Genomic DNA, 14,708 nt, shown 5'->3' on the forward strand with positions numbered 1-14,708 from the left:
TCACTACTATGCATGAATTCAATTAACAATAAGTGATATATGCACAAAACAGTTTAATTCCCTTATTTTCTATAGTAGAACTTTCATATTTGAAAAATTTTTATTTTTCTAAATTAACAAATAAAACATGCGGGTGTTCACTTGCTTTCCATGTTTCAGGAATGACATGGAGGACAATTTTAAAAATAAAATTCGAACATGTACACAAGACCGTTGCTACTGTGTTGTAAAGGAAAGCATAGTGCGGTTTCCTGCTGCTGAGCTCTACATCTCTCGCTAGCCCTCAGCAGGCGAGGGGGTGCTGTGGGCTTCGCTGTGAGCCCACATGCTGCTCGGTGAACTCCTGGTTCCACCGAGAGCGAGACAAGAAGCTAACGACTGTGAGAAAGTTGGCGTGGGACTCGGGTTCCTGCCAGCCCCACCAGATGATGAGTGAGGTCAGGGAGAGGAGAGTGAGACTCCCCTCCAGGAGCAGCTGTCAGAGGCACCAAGAAGCCAAATGTAACACGGTCCAGCCAACTCTTGTCCTGGGCTGCCTACAAATCCAGCGATACATTCTATCTCAAATTTTATGATGACACGCAGCTCTTTATATTCAGATAACGCCATTCCTCTTCTTGGACGCCAGAAGCTCTCCGGAGCTGCCAACGTGTCCTTGGAGAAACGCTCTGCTCTTCAGTGTATTTTTACTGCTTTCCTGTATGTTCCTAAGGAGAATGGTGATAAATCACAAGGAATAACCCTGCCCTACTATCAGCTTCCATTGATAAGAGCAAATCCTGCCGTTAGTGCCTTTCCCTGTCCTTTCTGGCATGTTTCTAGCAAGTTTATTTGCTTAATGTTTGAGTTTTTATTCCGAGTTAGAGGAACAAATATAAGTAAAGCAAAAGTTATTTTGGTAGGATGAGGAATATGAATAAAACCTAATTTTCATATACATGTATATATATATATATATATTCTTTATTTCTAGATTTTTCCCATCCTTGGTATATCATTCATTGCCACAGGTAACTGAATATTAATTCTTTATGGATTAGTCCTGAGCCGGATCCCAGGAAAGATTAATTCCACCAAAGACCTGTGTTTTTGCCTTGTGAAGCCAACCTGTGCCATTGTAGGGAAAGTCAGGGAGCTCCCATAGATCTGAGTGGGTCCTTCCTTTGCAGAAACATCGAATGGATGAGAATAAGACAGACATGTGTGCATGTCTTGCAGAAAAATGTAGGAAGTGCATATTTACAAACCCTGAAGGAACTGGAATGCAAAACGAGGAGATTTTGTTATGAGTTACTAAAAATGGTTTAATTATCTATCTGCTTCATTCAGAAATATCTATATGTGGAGAGAGTGTCCTCAGCAGGGGAGAGCAGAATAAATAATGGCATATTCATATGACTGAACACAATATAGAGAAGTTCAACAGGAAATAAGGAGAACATCTTTATTAATTATACAAGAGGTAGCACAGAATAATGTGTATAATATGATGGGTTCTTGTTAATCAGCTTGAATGAATAGACACCTGAAATGTACAGTATACTATATACATTCATTTATTTATTAGTTAATTAGTTTATCTTGGGGATGATTGGGTCAAAAGAACCTACAAACAATTGCTAGTTTTGAATGAAAAGACAAGGAAATAATTTTTTAAAAAATTGTTTTGTTTGCATTTTATGAATTTTGATTCTTTTTCTTAAAGCAGTGCCATAACTGAATGACTGCATGGGTGGCAATTAGTGACACTGTTCACAGATGTGTAGTCTTCCTAATTTTTAAAGAAAAATAGCAATATATAAAGCACTTCAAATATGAAGATATACAAAAAGAAGTTGCCCATCACTGGAAATAAAGTTCAGAATTCACCAGTATTATATAGCATTTTTATGTAAAAGGTAATTGAAGTGATAATGAAAACTGAATAGACAGTCAATACTTGGATATCAACTCTACCTTGGGAATTAAATGTTTTATTCCTATCTTGATTCTGAACTTGCTTTGGCAGCCCTTTGACCACACTGCTGAGACCATTGATTAAAATTCACTCAGAGTGTAACATTTTGGGAGCTGAAGCCTAGCGATTAACCACATGGATTATCAAAAATTCTCAGTGAAAGCACTAGTCATTGTAAATGCTGAATATAAGCAACTGTGAATGCTGGCAGTTTTGTCCTTTGCATCTCTGTTGCATGTTCACTGCCTAAAGCATAGCCACACAACAGAGAGATTTTCAGTAACCACCTGTTGAATGAATAAATAAATGAATGGGTCAGTCCATGACTGTGCAAAAGGGTGTGGTTTTTCTTTGCCTTTACAATTTAAATCAAAGTAAACATCAAAATTGCAATCATTTAAAAATGTTTTATATTGAGAGATGTAGAAAGGGCAAAAAATGAAGCACATTTAAGTATAAAAATAAGCATTTGGAATTCAATCATTATATTTTACTTATTTGGAGACATAGGTATGGTAACTGTCATAAAAATAATAACTATTCTGAGTTACAAATATTTTACTACACATAGCTGTTCACAGAGTATAATTTGTGTATAATGGTAGCCTGGAATCAAGTATATAGGTAATGTAAAATAGCATCAAAACTAAACAACAATCTTGGGCTCAACGATTTATGTTAGCTCAGGAATTTAGTACGACACGTGAAATAATTAATATTGTCTATTAATTTTGCAATCCTTTTCCTTCATCCAGACCTAACATAGTGGCAAAATACAGTGACTCAACTCTAGCACTGAAAAGGAAAATAGGGGGAAAAAAGATTTATAAATCTGGGGTCACATTCCAGCTTCAAATCACTTGTCACAGCTCAAAAATTATCACCACCCAACAAGCAGATACCACAATGCTCATCACATGAGTGGAAATGTGCATCACATAACTTTTCTGCGAGTGTGTCAGAACACAGAAGGTCTGAGGCAGCAGCACAGAAAATTGTATAGAAAATGGAGTTTCTGAAACAGATAAGATGATGTTGTTCTTAGATTTAATTTCCTTGAAGGGACAAGGGAAAAACTAAACCCATTCTTTTCAAACGTTTGGAGACCACTCTGAAGTCTACTGTAGTTTGTTCTATTTTTTCAAAAAATAGATTAAAAAAATTAAAAATGAATCAAGCTGTGGAAAATATGTATATCTAGTATCCTATAGAAAAGAAGGTCATAAATGTTTCTAAAATACGTTCATGCTTTGTTAACAATGAATATGTATGTTTTGATAAGAAATTGCACATATAAGAAATCATTCATAGTGGTTAGATGTGAAAAAATAAGATTAATAGTGAACTTTCATATTTTCTTTGTAATTTTTGTTACTCCAATTTTATTTATTTTTATTGTTTTGGTGAGTATTAAATGTTTTATTTAAGGATTTTTTTAACATGAAAAAGAAGGTACACAAATACAGATTACATTATGATGAACAAGGCAGCATTTTACATGACAAATTCAAAACAAAACAAATTTATGAAGTAAATGTATCAACACTGAACAGAGTAGTTGAAATTTAATCCAGGCTGTATAAGCATAAAATGATTTGATCACAGTGTTATGCAAAATAAATTATTTCCGGAACACCAAAATGCCTACCATTCTGACTTAAACTGCCTCATCCCCTTGGTGAGTATTTGGAGAGAACTTCTATATAATGTGAAAAGAATTGGCATGACACTTAAAGACTGTGAAGAATAGAACATAGTTACAAACATATTTTAATGCAATTCTGCATAAAATATACACAGTCAATCTTATTACTACAAAGTTTTAAAAACAAAAGACCATCTGAACTCAAAGTTAAAACTTCTCAAAAGAAAAGTGCTTGTATTTGTATATTACTGATAGAAAACCAGTAAGAGTTTGTTGGGGGAACAGGGAAGATATCTAATGAAGTTATTCGTTTAAAATTTGTTCAAAAAAAGTTTATAACACTGTAAATTGCTGCTTATACCATCTTAAAATAGTATACTATGAATATACTTTCTACTCTTTAATCAGAGGTCAAAAGAATAACTTGAAGGAAGTGTTTCTCAAAATGAGGTCCAAAGCCCCAAAAGAATTCTAATGTGAGTTCAGTAATAAACATGCTAAACAAACATCTGTGTGATTATTCTACATTCTGAAGGCTCTAAAGCAAACAGCAACATTTAAAAGCAAGTTCATAAACATATTTCTGACATGTTAGAATTCTCTATAATTTTATGTTGCAAAGACTGCTTTTTGTTTTAAAACAAGTTCCAGCCATTAAGAGAAACATATATGCCTTAGAAAGGAACACATGAATGTCTAAAAATATTTTCCTTTGATATTGTCATTATGTTCTACTTAGTTATTTGGAGAAAAGACAATATATGCTTTGGAAAAGCTACATTTCTTATAAAATGAGGCATCTAAAAATGAACAGATAATTTATTAAATGCCAATAAATTTTAAATAATTTTATATTTAAAACTACATATCTTATCTAAAACTAAATTTGACTAAGATTGCGCCATTGTAACTTATTTAGATGAAGATGGTTACTTTTCCTTTGCATAAAAATAGTACTAAAATAGAGGGATGCTATATCTGGAAACTCCTTAAATAATAAATTGCTACCTACTAATTTTAATAAAAATAGTGTCAAGAACTCTGCCCTTGACATGAATTCAACTATGTATTTCATATTATCCTATTAAATAAAAAAACTTAAGTAAGGAGATAGACCTATAATATATGTGTTTTCTGCAGATTTATTCAAAATTGTTATTTTTTGGATTTCCCTGAAGACTACATAAACTAGTCCCCAAAAGAACAGGTAATATGGCTTGGAGAGAAACTAGCATAGGTAAGACATTCTATCTAAAGACAGATTATTTTACTGTATAATAAATAAGAAGAAAAAATATTAGGCATTCTGTCTCCACTCAACAAATGGAATGTGTTTACAAGTTAACAAGCAATTACCTTATTGTTATTTAAGTCAAATGATGAAAAGCAAATCTATTAACCAAAAAATTCAATATTCTGTATTATAGATTATAAGCCAGTATTATATCTAAATATAACTATATAAATGAAATTAAAATACGTTTCCAGACAATTATGAAATGGTTAATTCTATCCAGGATGATAAGTTTTTTCATGCATTAAATAGCATTAAGCAGAATGCATAGTTGAAAAATGAGGGTCAGACCTATTCTTCTTCATACATTGTACGACGATTGATATACTTAAAACTGGCAAATTCATACCCTTAAACTTTCCTCACGATGTCATTATCAACTGAGGTGAGCCAGACAGGTTCATTAGTAAACTCAGGATCAAAGTTGTCCAAACCGAATTGATCAGAGATATTTGGTTTAAACGGAGGCACCACCTGCTTTTGCTCCATCATGTCCCAGTCTACATTTTGAAAGAATGGATGCTCCTGAACATCAGGAAAGCCCCTGTGGGGATCACAACCCAGTTGTTCTTTTGGATCCCTATTGAGAACACCCTCCAGCACACTTGCAGCCTTTACAGACAAGCAACGAGGTATGAGAATGTCTCTTTCCAAAATTACTTGCAAGAGATTATTGTTTGAGTTCTGGTCAGAGTTATCAGAGCTCTCATCAAGATGGAATGGAGACTTTCCAATCATCTCATACATCAGTACTCTAAGACTCCACCAGTCCACACCAAAACCATAATCTTCCCCTCTTGCAATTTCTGGAGCCAGGTAATTAGGAGTGCCACAGAAAGTGCTGGTTGTATCTCCTGGCTGTAAGCCTTCCTTACACAGGCAGTAATCAGTGAGTTTAATGTGCCCTTCTGAGTCCAGTAATATATTGTCCAATTTCAAATTTCTATACAGTATCCCTCGCTGATGAAGATAGTTGAATGCTAAAGTGATTTCTGCAGGGTAAAACCTAGCATGTTCTTCAGGAATCATTCTTTGTTGTTGCATATAAAACATCAGATCCCCACCATTTACATAGTCTAGAACAAAGAACAGTCTGCTTCCTGTCTGAAAGCAAGAATGCAGTCCAACAAGAAAAGGACAACTGGATGCCTTCTGTAAAACGTGCTTCTTTGTCTGTATCCGATCAATGTTGGCATGCTCTTCTTTCCCTGCTTTCATTGCATACATATGATCTGATTTTTTCATTTGGACTAACAGTACTTTCCTATAACTTCCTCTGCCAATCACGTGGAGCAAATCAAAGTCTTCAAGACCTAAACCAGATGAAGCTTTGCCACTTTCCCCAGTGTTCCCTGCCTCACTCTCTTCATCAACTTGTTCTGATGCCTCATGAGTTGAAAGATTATGTAGGATTGCTGTGTGTACAGGGTCTGAAGCCATGGATGATGGATCGACTGGCATCGTGGACTCTGATGGTAAAGAACGCTGCCCACATTCAGTTGTGACAAGTTTGTGGCACTTCTTGTGAACTGAGAGTTTACAGTTGGTGCACTTATATACCTGGCAGCCAAGTCTCCCTACACGGTCTGTGCAGACAGCACAGTGAGCTCACCTGCTGAAGCATTTGGCCTGAAAAGCATGGCCATTTGCACAATACAGCTTTCTCCAGCAGCCTGCAGCTCTGTGGTGGATGGATTTCTCTTCTCCTGGATAAGGCACTTTAGGATGTTCTGGTATACAAGGTGATGCATGAATTAAGAGCTCAGAACCCTTCTTTAGCTCAGAAAGCCCAATAGCTTCTTCTAACTCCAACTGAGGTGACACAGTATTCGGTTCTCCTTCCTCCTCTACCCAGTGTGTGGTGAAAAGCTATTTATTGTCCAAACACCACACATCCTGATCTTTATCACACAGGCCTTCAAAGGAACTGTAATTCTCAAAAGACATTGTCATGATGTCTCTTCCCAAAATCAGGGCTGATCGGGTAGAGGTGTGGGTGGTGGAGATGCCTGGGTATAGAAGGGACTATAGGGTTGCCTGGGTTGGCTGCCCAGGGAAACAGGCAGGCAGGGCTCAGAGAACCAGAGTGGCCTGACTGTCTGCAGGGACCATACTGGCCAGAATTCTACAAGGCTCTCTGTGAAGATGTTTCCAGTAGTGGCAGCCAGGCCTGGATGGATGTACACCAGGCTGCTCTGTGTCTCTCGGGGGCTGGTGGCTGTGACTTTGGTCTCCCTTCCTTGGACTTTGACTCTCTAGGTTTTCTATGCCAGCTCTGGGGAGGCCTGCCCAGAGCTACTGGGTGTTTCTGGGCCTGGTGATACTTGCCCCACACTCTTCCCAATTTCTGTGCCATTGATACTTGGGTTTAGGGAGACTTCACTGGGGTACCTTGATTTTGGTAGGTCACTGGTGGTCACTCCAGGGGATACCATCCCTGCAGTGTCTGTGACAGTTGTGCGGCTGCTGCAGTGTGGCCTGCAGTGTCTGGTTGGAGTCAGCCATCTTATTAATCTTTCACAGGTACTTTCTCTACCTGGGGTCCTAAGGCTGCAGCCTCTCAATGTGGAGAAGCAGCTCAGCATGTTCGCTGTTGACTGTCTCCAGCCAAGTGAGCTCAGGAGACTGCTGTTACAAGATTGTGATGCCCGTTAGCAAGGGTTCCAAGTTCTGTTTGGAGATGTTGCCAAGGAAGTGAGGTCACGTCTTAGGGTTCCACAACCTGTGTTTCCCCTCTATGAATTCTACTTGGTCACCCTGTATAATCTTCTTAATGATTTGCTGCATTTTGTTTGCCAGTATCTTATTGAGGAGTTTTGCATCTATATTCATTAAGGAGATTGGCCTGTAGTTCTGTTTTTTGATTGGATCCTTCTCTGGTTTTCCTATCAGGGTAATGCTTGTTTCCAGGACTGAGCTTGGAAATAGTGTTTCGCTTTCAATTTCATTAAAGATTTTAAGGAGCAATGGCTCTAAATTTCTGGTAGAATTCAACAGTGATTCCATCAGGACATGGGTTTTTCTTTATTAGTAGATTTTAATTATTTCTTCAATTTCATTATGAATATTAGGTTATTTAAAATTGTTGTATCTTCTTGATTCAGCTTTGCTAATTCATATGTATCTAGGAATAGCAGTCCATTTCTTCTAGGAATTTGTCCATTTTTTCTGAGTTTTCCATCTTAGTAGTGTATAGGTGTTCTCAAAAAGTAGGTGTTGATGATCTTCTGGATTTCTGCAGGATCTGTTTTGATTTTACCCTTCTCATTCCTAATTTCATGGATTTGAGTCTTTTCCTTCCTTTTGTTTGTTAATTTTGTCTAAGGGTATGTCTATTTTATTTAATATCTCAAGAAATCAACTCTTTGATTCATTGATTCTTTGTACTATTTTCTTAGTCTCAATTGCTTTAATTTCTGCTCTGACTTTTATAATATCTGCCCTCTTACATGCTTTGGATTTAATTTGATCTTTTTCTAGAAGCTTGGGGTTCAACATTAGGTTATTTATTTGAGATTGCTCTGTTTTTCTGATGTGGGAATTCACTGCTATAACTTTCCTCCTGCTTTCATTTCATCCCATAAATTCCAGTATGTTGTATTGGCAATATCATTTAATTGTAGAAAATGATTTTTTCTTTAATTTCACCTGTGACCTACTTCTTGTACAGGACAGTATTTTTTAATTTCCATGTGTTTATGTAGTTTTCGTGGTTTCTTTTGTCATTGATTTCCAATTTCTTTGCACTATGATTGGATAATATGCATAGGAGACTTTTAATTCCTTTACATTTACTTCAGCATGATCCATGAGCTAGCATTTTAGTCTATTTTGAAGAAAGTCCCATGTGCTGTGAATAATGTGTATTCTGGTGTTGTGGAGTGGAACACTCTACAGATATCTACTAAATCCATTTGTTCAAAGATTTTGTTCAGCTCAGATATTTTTGTGATTTTTCTTTTGTCTAGTTCATCTGTCTATTTGAGACAGTGGGGTATTGAGTCCCCCTTTACAATTAGTGCTTATCTGATTTTTCATATCCATTAATATTTGTTTCATATAATTGGGTGTGTTAGTGTATGGTGCATATATATTTAAGATTATTATCTTTTCATCTTGGATTGTTTCCTTAATGAGTATGTAGTGACCTCCTTGTCTCTTCTGATTAGTCTTGGCTTGAAACCCACCTTGTTAGCAATTAAAATAGCTAACCCTGCTTTTTTCTGGGTTCTTGTGACATGGACTATTGTCCTCCATCCTTTGACTTTTAGTCTCTGCATTTCTTTTTGAGTTAAATGTATTTCTTGTATGCAGCATATTGTGCCATTCTACCAATCTGTTTCTATTGATTTGTGAGTTAAGACTGTTCATATTGATTGCTATAACTGATATATATTGACATTTTCCTGTTATTGGTTCCCTTTCTTTCTCTTCTATTTAATGTTTACCTTGCCTGGTGGATTCATTCTAATGGGATTTATGAAATTTTTTTCTTCATTGTCTTTTTCTAGAATATCATTCAGAACTTTTTGGAGTGTTGGTTTGGTTACCATGAATTTCTTTAGGTGATCTTTATCTTAGAAGTATCATTCCTCCAGCAATTTTGAAGGATAATTTTGTGGGGTACATCCATCTGAGTTAGAGGTTGCTGTCTTTTAAGGCTTGAAATACTTCACTCCAATCTCTTCTTGACTTAAGGGTTTGTGTTGAGAAGTCTGCTGTGACTGATGGGTTTTCTTTTATAGGTGATTTCTTTCTTTTCTCTAATAGCTTTTAATATTCTGTTCTTGTGTTAAATTTCTGGAATCTTGACTATTATACTTGACTATTAGTTTTTTATCATGGCTAATTTGACTTTTACATGCCTCACTTATTTGTCTGTCAAATTCTTTTTCTGTGAGTGAGAAGTTCCCTGCAATTATTTCTGTGAACAGGTTCTGTATGTCCTTGGTGTTATCTTCTGATTTTTCATTGATTCTGATTAATCTTGTGTTATTCTTTCTTGCATTATCTAGAAGCTGCTGGATGGATTTTTCATTGTCCCTTGCTATTTTTAAGGTGTTTCATTTCATGATCATTAAACAAACCTGTCTTTTAGATCTGATATTCTATCTTCACATTGGTTGATTCTGCCACATATACTTTCAATAGAATTTTTAATCTCCTGGATATCTGTTTGAATCTGTTTCATAGAATCCAGTTCTCTCTTACGTTGGGCATTCATGGTTTCCATCACTTTCCTAAGCTCCTCTATTTTTTAATCTGTATCTACTCTAGATTTATTAATGTTTTTCATTATGGTCATCTTCTCTTTAGTTATTTGTGGAATTATTTCTGATTTGTTTTTTCTAGAGACTCATTCATTTGCTTTTTTACTTCTGCTGCAACCATTTCAAAAATTTCAGGTGAGAGGATTTTGATTTCTTCTACCTCAGTGATCCCTGGGTTTGCCCTGGGTGAACTAGAGGTCTTAAGTTGAATTTTATTTCTTTGCTTTCTTATTTTCTATATTTTTATTTGTTTTCTGAATTGATGCTTGTAAATTGCTTATGGTAGGTAACTTTATTACTAGTGCCAAGAACTTTTTAGGAAATGATTACTTTTCAAATGTCTTCTAGGGGTTTCTGGGTTTTGGCTTTTGAGCCTGTCTGAAGATCCTGTCCCTTCAATTTATTAATCATGAGAAGTTGTTGCCTGTTTGGCTCAGCACCCAGTTCTTTGGTACTTAATTATGGTAATGTTTATGACCTCAGACAATCTCAGTATTGGCATACAGAAAAGAACAACTGATCACACAACTCTGTCACCTTGGCTAAAGATGTACAACCAGTGATATCAATAACATCAAGCCAAGTCTAGAAAATGACAAACTGTGGTAAATGTTACTTTAGCATCTTTAACCAGAGATACAAGACTTATAATTATATAACAAAATCTAAAACAAATCAGAAAATATGTACTGTAAATGTCCACACATTGGTGTTACTCCAATTTTATAAAATCCTCATGTATTACTTCTGTAATTAAATCTGCTCTTCATGAAAAAATGGCAAATTCTAAATTTGTTAGGTGCATTTTCAATTACAAGAATGTTCAAAAAATTTTTATAATACATTTCGACAGTTAAGTCCTTGGTGTCAAATATTATCTAATATACTCAGTTTGCAGACACCCCGTGTTTATGAAACCCCCATGTTCTCATGTGTCTGCTAGGAAAATACCCTCTTCTGTGTAGCAGCTTACTCTAATTGATTTGCCTGATAACTGAGGCGCATTTCTCAGAGAGACTGCACAAAACATGAAGCACAGCTGTTTTCTCTCTACCAACAGGAATTATCACTGGGGTTCTTATTCCTCAGGACTCTGTGATGTGTCATCTCAACCCTTTGATTAGTCCACATCTGAAAAGGACTTTCTCTGGACCCTGTTAATTTTCTAGGAAGAGTTGTTGGCCTTCTGGAAAGTTGGATATCTTGAATTATAATATTTTAGCTATTAACAACTTGTTGAGCACCGAGTATGCCCCAAGCATGGTCCAGTATAGGCAGTCATCACTTCAATGGCTGTGGCCTGGATCCAGAAGTGTAATGGTTCTGAAAATATAGCATGAGTTTCCTGTCCTAGAATGGAAGGATGGTCAAGTTCTGTCACATTTTATGTATATTGCAAAGTAAAAACAAACAAAAACAAGCTGAAGAATCATTTCTTAGTAATTTTATAACATTTCACTTTTCATTATAGCATTTATACACTATAAATATCTGCTGTGGAAATGTTTAAAGGGTATTTGATAGAAATAAAAAGTGTTGGGTGTGGTGGCACACACCTGTGATCCCAGCACTGGGGAGGCTAAAGCATGAAGATTGCCATGAGTTTGAGGCCAGCCTGGAGTACACAGTGAGTTCAAGATCAGAAAAGCCCTGTCTCAAAAAACAAAACATAAATCAGAAATAAAGAGAACAGAAAAGTTATAGCAATTACAAATCCAGATTTGTTATTCCTTTCCTGCTAGTACTTGGTCCAAGAAGTGTTTACAATTTCATATTCTTTTCAGATTTTAGAATATCTGAACACACATAATGAGATACCTTGGGAAAGGGACCTGATTCTAAAAAGGAATTCATTTATGTTTCATATACACCTTATATACACAGTCTGAAGGTAATTTTATATAATGTTTTTGGTGTGCTTCCAATTTGACTGCAACTTGTCCCATGAAATCAGTTGTGAATTTTTTCACTTAAAAGTTCAGGTGAGTTCCATGATGGAACACAGACATTTTCTGATATTTGGAGCAATTCAGGTTTCAAATTTTTGGATTAAGAGTGGTAAATCTGTATAGGAAGCCCCATGAATATATGAAAGTAAATTTTTATATGAAGTAATGTCTTTCCAACTATATCTGCTAAAGAACCCTTTTAAAAAATTTCCTCTTATCATAGACAGATACATTTGTAAAAATATAGGACAATATAATAAACAGAAAAAATAAATATGGGGAAAAGGACATGTAAAATCCAAAATATGTACTTGAATGTCATAGCAATAAAAAATTGCTATACATTGTTTGAAATTCTCACTTTAATTTCTGCATTTATCTCATTGGAAGTATGCATCAAATATTCTACAAATGAAAGGTGATGTCCAAGCCACATTTTGAGTAGTTTCACTCTGTAATAGTCTAATATCAGAAAAGATGAAGATGTTTCATATGCAAAGAAATAAATCTCTTAAAGCACATTTTGCCTAGTTGCAAATGTAGGACTTCCATAAATTCATTTTTGCCTAAGAGTCTGGATAATTATTATAGTTGCTAAAATTAAAACACATTTAATGTAGAGCTAAATGAATTTATCTTTCATGTTAGATACCAACACATTAGTAACACCAATTTATTGCTTATCTTTCAAATTCTTCAGTCTAACTGAACTGTTTTACAGAGGGCCTCTAAAAAATACTATAAGGGACTACAAATGCACAAATTAACACTATGAAAATCTTATCTTTCACACATTAGTGCAATGAAAACTATTATTTTCTTTGAGGTGTTGTGCTTATTTTCCAACTGATTTTGTAGTTAACACAATTTTTAATTGCTATCTCTTGATATTTTATACTTTTTGCTATCAGCAGAATACTAAATTTTCCAAGGCTGAGGAACTAGACTTACATTTCAACACTTTAATGTTACTAAATTATAGTATTTGAGGAATTAAAAAATGAAGGAAAAACTATCTTTTTAAAAAAACGTTATGCAGTTTCAAGTGCAAGCAGGGCTAGACCAACATGAGAGAGCTTAAGTAATAATTTATGTTAGGTAGATACTAGCTTGTGCTGCCAGCTACAAAATTATAATAATTACTAACGTGATCATATATAACATTATTATATAATGATGTATAATAAATAATTATAATTATTCAGATAATTGTAGCCCAATGTGTTACAGTAACAGACAAATGTAACGTAATTTCTACAACATCCAAAGAAAATAAATGAAAATATTTCTAGAAGCCTAAAATGTAATCAGAACAAAGTATTTATTTTGTTCCCAGAGTTAAAGAATTTAGTTACATTTCTTGTAGAATGCAGAAGTTTCAAAACATAAATGTAAATTCTACCAGCCAATTTAAGACTGAGAGGAAACATTCTTAAAAAGCTGTGTTTTATCCCACAGTGGGTCCTAGGTACATTGTAGGAAAATATAACATAAAAAATCACTTCTACTCTTCCACAAACAATTCCAAAACCAAAGCTATTGATTCTGAAGAAAGTATTGTGTAAATTACATTTATGTAAGGTCAATAATCACCATAATGTACTGGGAGTTCTAGCAATTTGTATCCAGTATGAAGTGTTATTAAATGGCGTAATGCTCTCAAATGATTGCTGCAGCTATAAAGATATATAAAAAGTGATGTTTACGTGTGTGTGTGTGTGTTTGAATACTAGAACATTATTTTACAACATTATTTAGATCATACCATTAGCGACAAAAATATAAAAAATAACAATGTGTATGTGTAATTTTAATGAATAGTTGTAATCCCAGGATGATAGGTTATAAAATGATTATAGATACAAAACTTGGTGAAGAGATGCGCGTGGTGAACCTAATCTTTAATGAGAAAATCTCCCCACCCTGTGGAAAGTATGTGCTATGTCCTTAGCCTGAGGATCTACTGGGAAATTCCCTTTAATTTCATAAACACTAGCATGTTGGAGAGAAAACGGAAAGTAAACAACTGCAGGATTGTACCAGACTATGCAGGGCTTGCAAAATGTCACCTGGATGTGATTCTTTTCACACCACATTTTCAGTTGCACTAACTTCAGACTTGAGGATGTGATTATGTCAATTGTGATGAAAGAGATTTGCTCATCCATTCAACAATATGACCTCAGGCAAATAGGCTGATTATTACTGTTTTCCATAAAGACAGAAAATAAAGGATCTCAGATAGATGAAGGAGAAAACACACACACTTGTTTTCCGCTTTCTTTCCTAAGAGTCTCACCTGTACCATTTTCAAGGACAAATTAGAAGTAGAACCTGTTCAACGTTTCCTGTTGATGACAATCAAAGACCTATTATGTACTGAAGAAAGAACATGCACGCATGCCTATTGCTGTAACTAGTGAAGCAGGTGAGTTTTTACACTATTTCTATCTTTTACTTTTCATCAATTGGAATGTTTATGACAAAACAGCATGTTGATAAATATCACATTGATTTAGCCTGTCTTGTTGCTCTAACCTCTGTTACTGCAATGTTAAATTCAAGGCTGTGGTTTAAATTCCAGTATTTCAAT

The 14,708-nt window shown here is 35.1% G+C and overlaps 1 pseudogene; it reads right to left on the reverse strand.

Moving 5' to 3' along the window:
• Window positions 1–5,123: 5,123 nt before the first annotated feature.
• Window positions 5,124–6,652, reverse strand: LOC101716188 (protein kinase C iota type pseudogene; annotated as a pseudogene).
• Window positions 6,653–14,708: the final 8,056 nt, after the last annotated feature.

The sequence above is a fragment of the Heterocephalus glaber genome, unplaced genomic scaffold, assembly GCF_053883595.1.
Source record: "Heterocephalus glaber isolate CG9 unplaced genomic scaffold, H.glaber_assembly_v1.0 deba00001608, whole genome shotgun sequence".
Lineage (NCBI taxonomy): Eukaryota > Metazoa > Chordata > Mammalia > Rodentia > Bathyergidae > Heterocephalus > Heterocephalus glaber.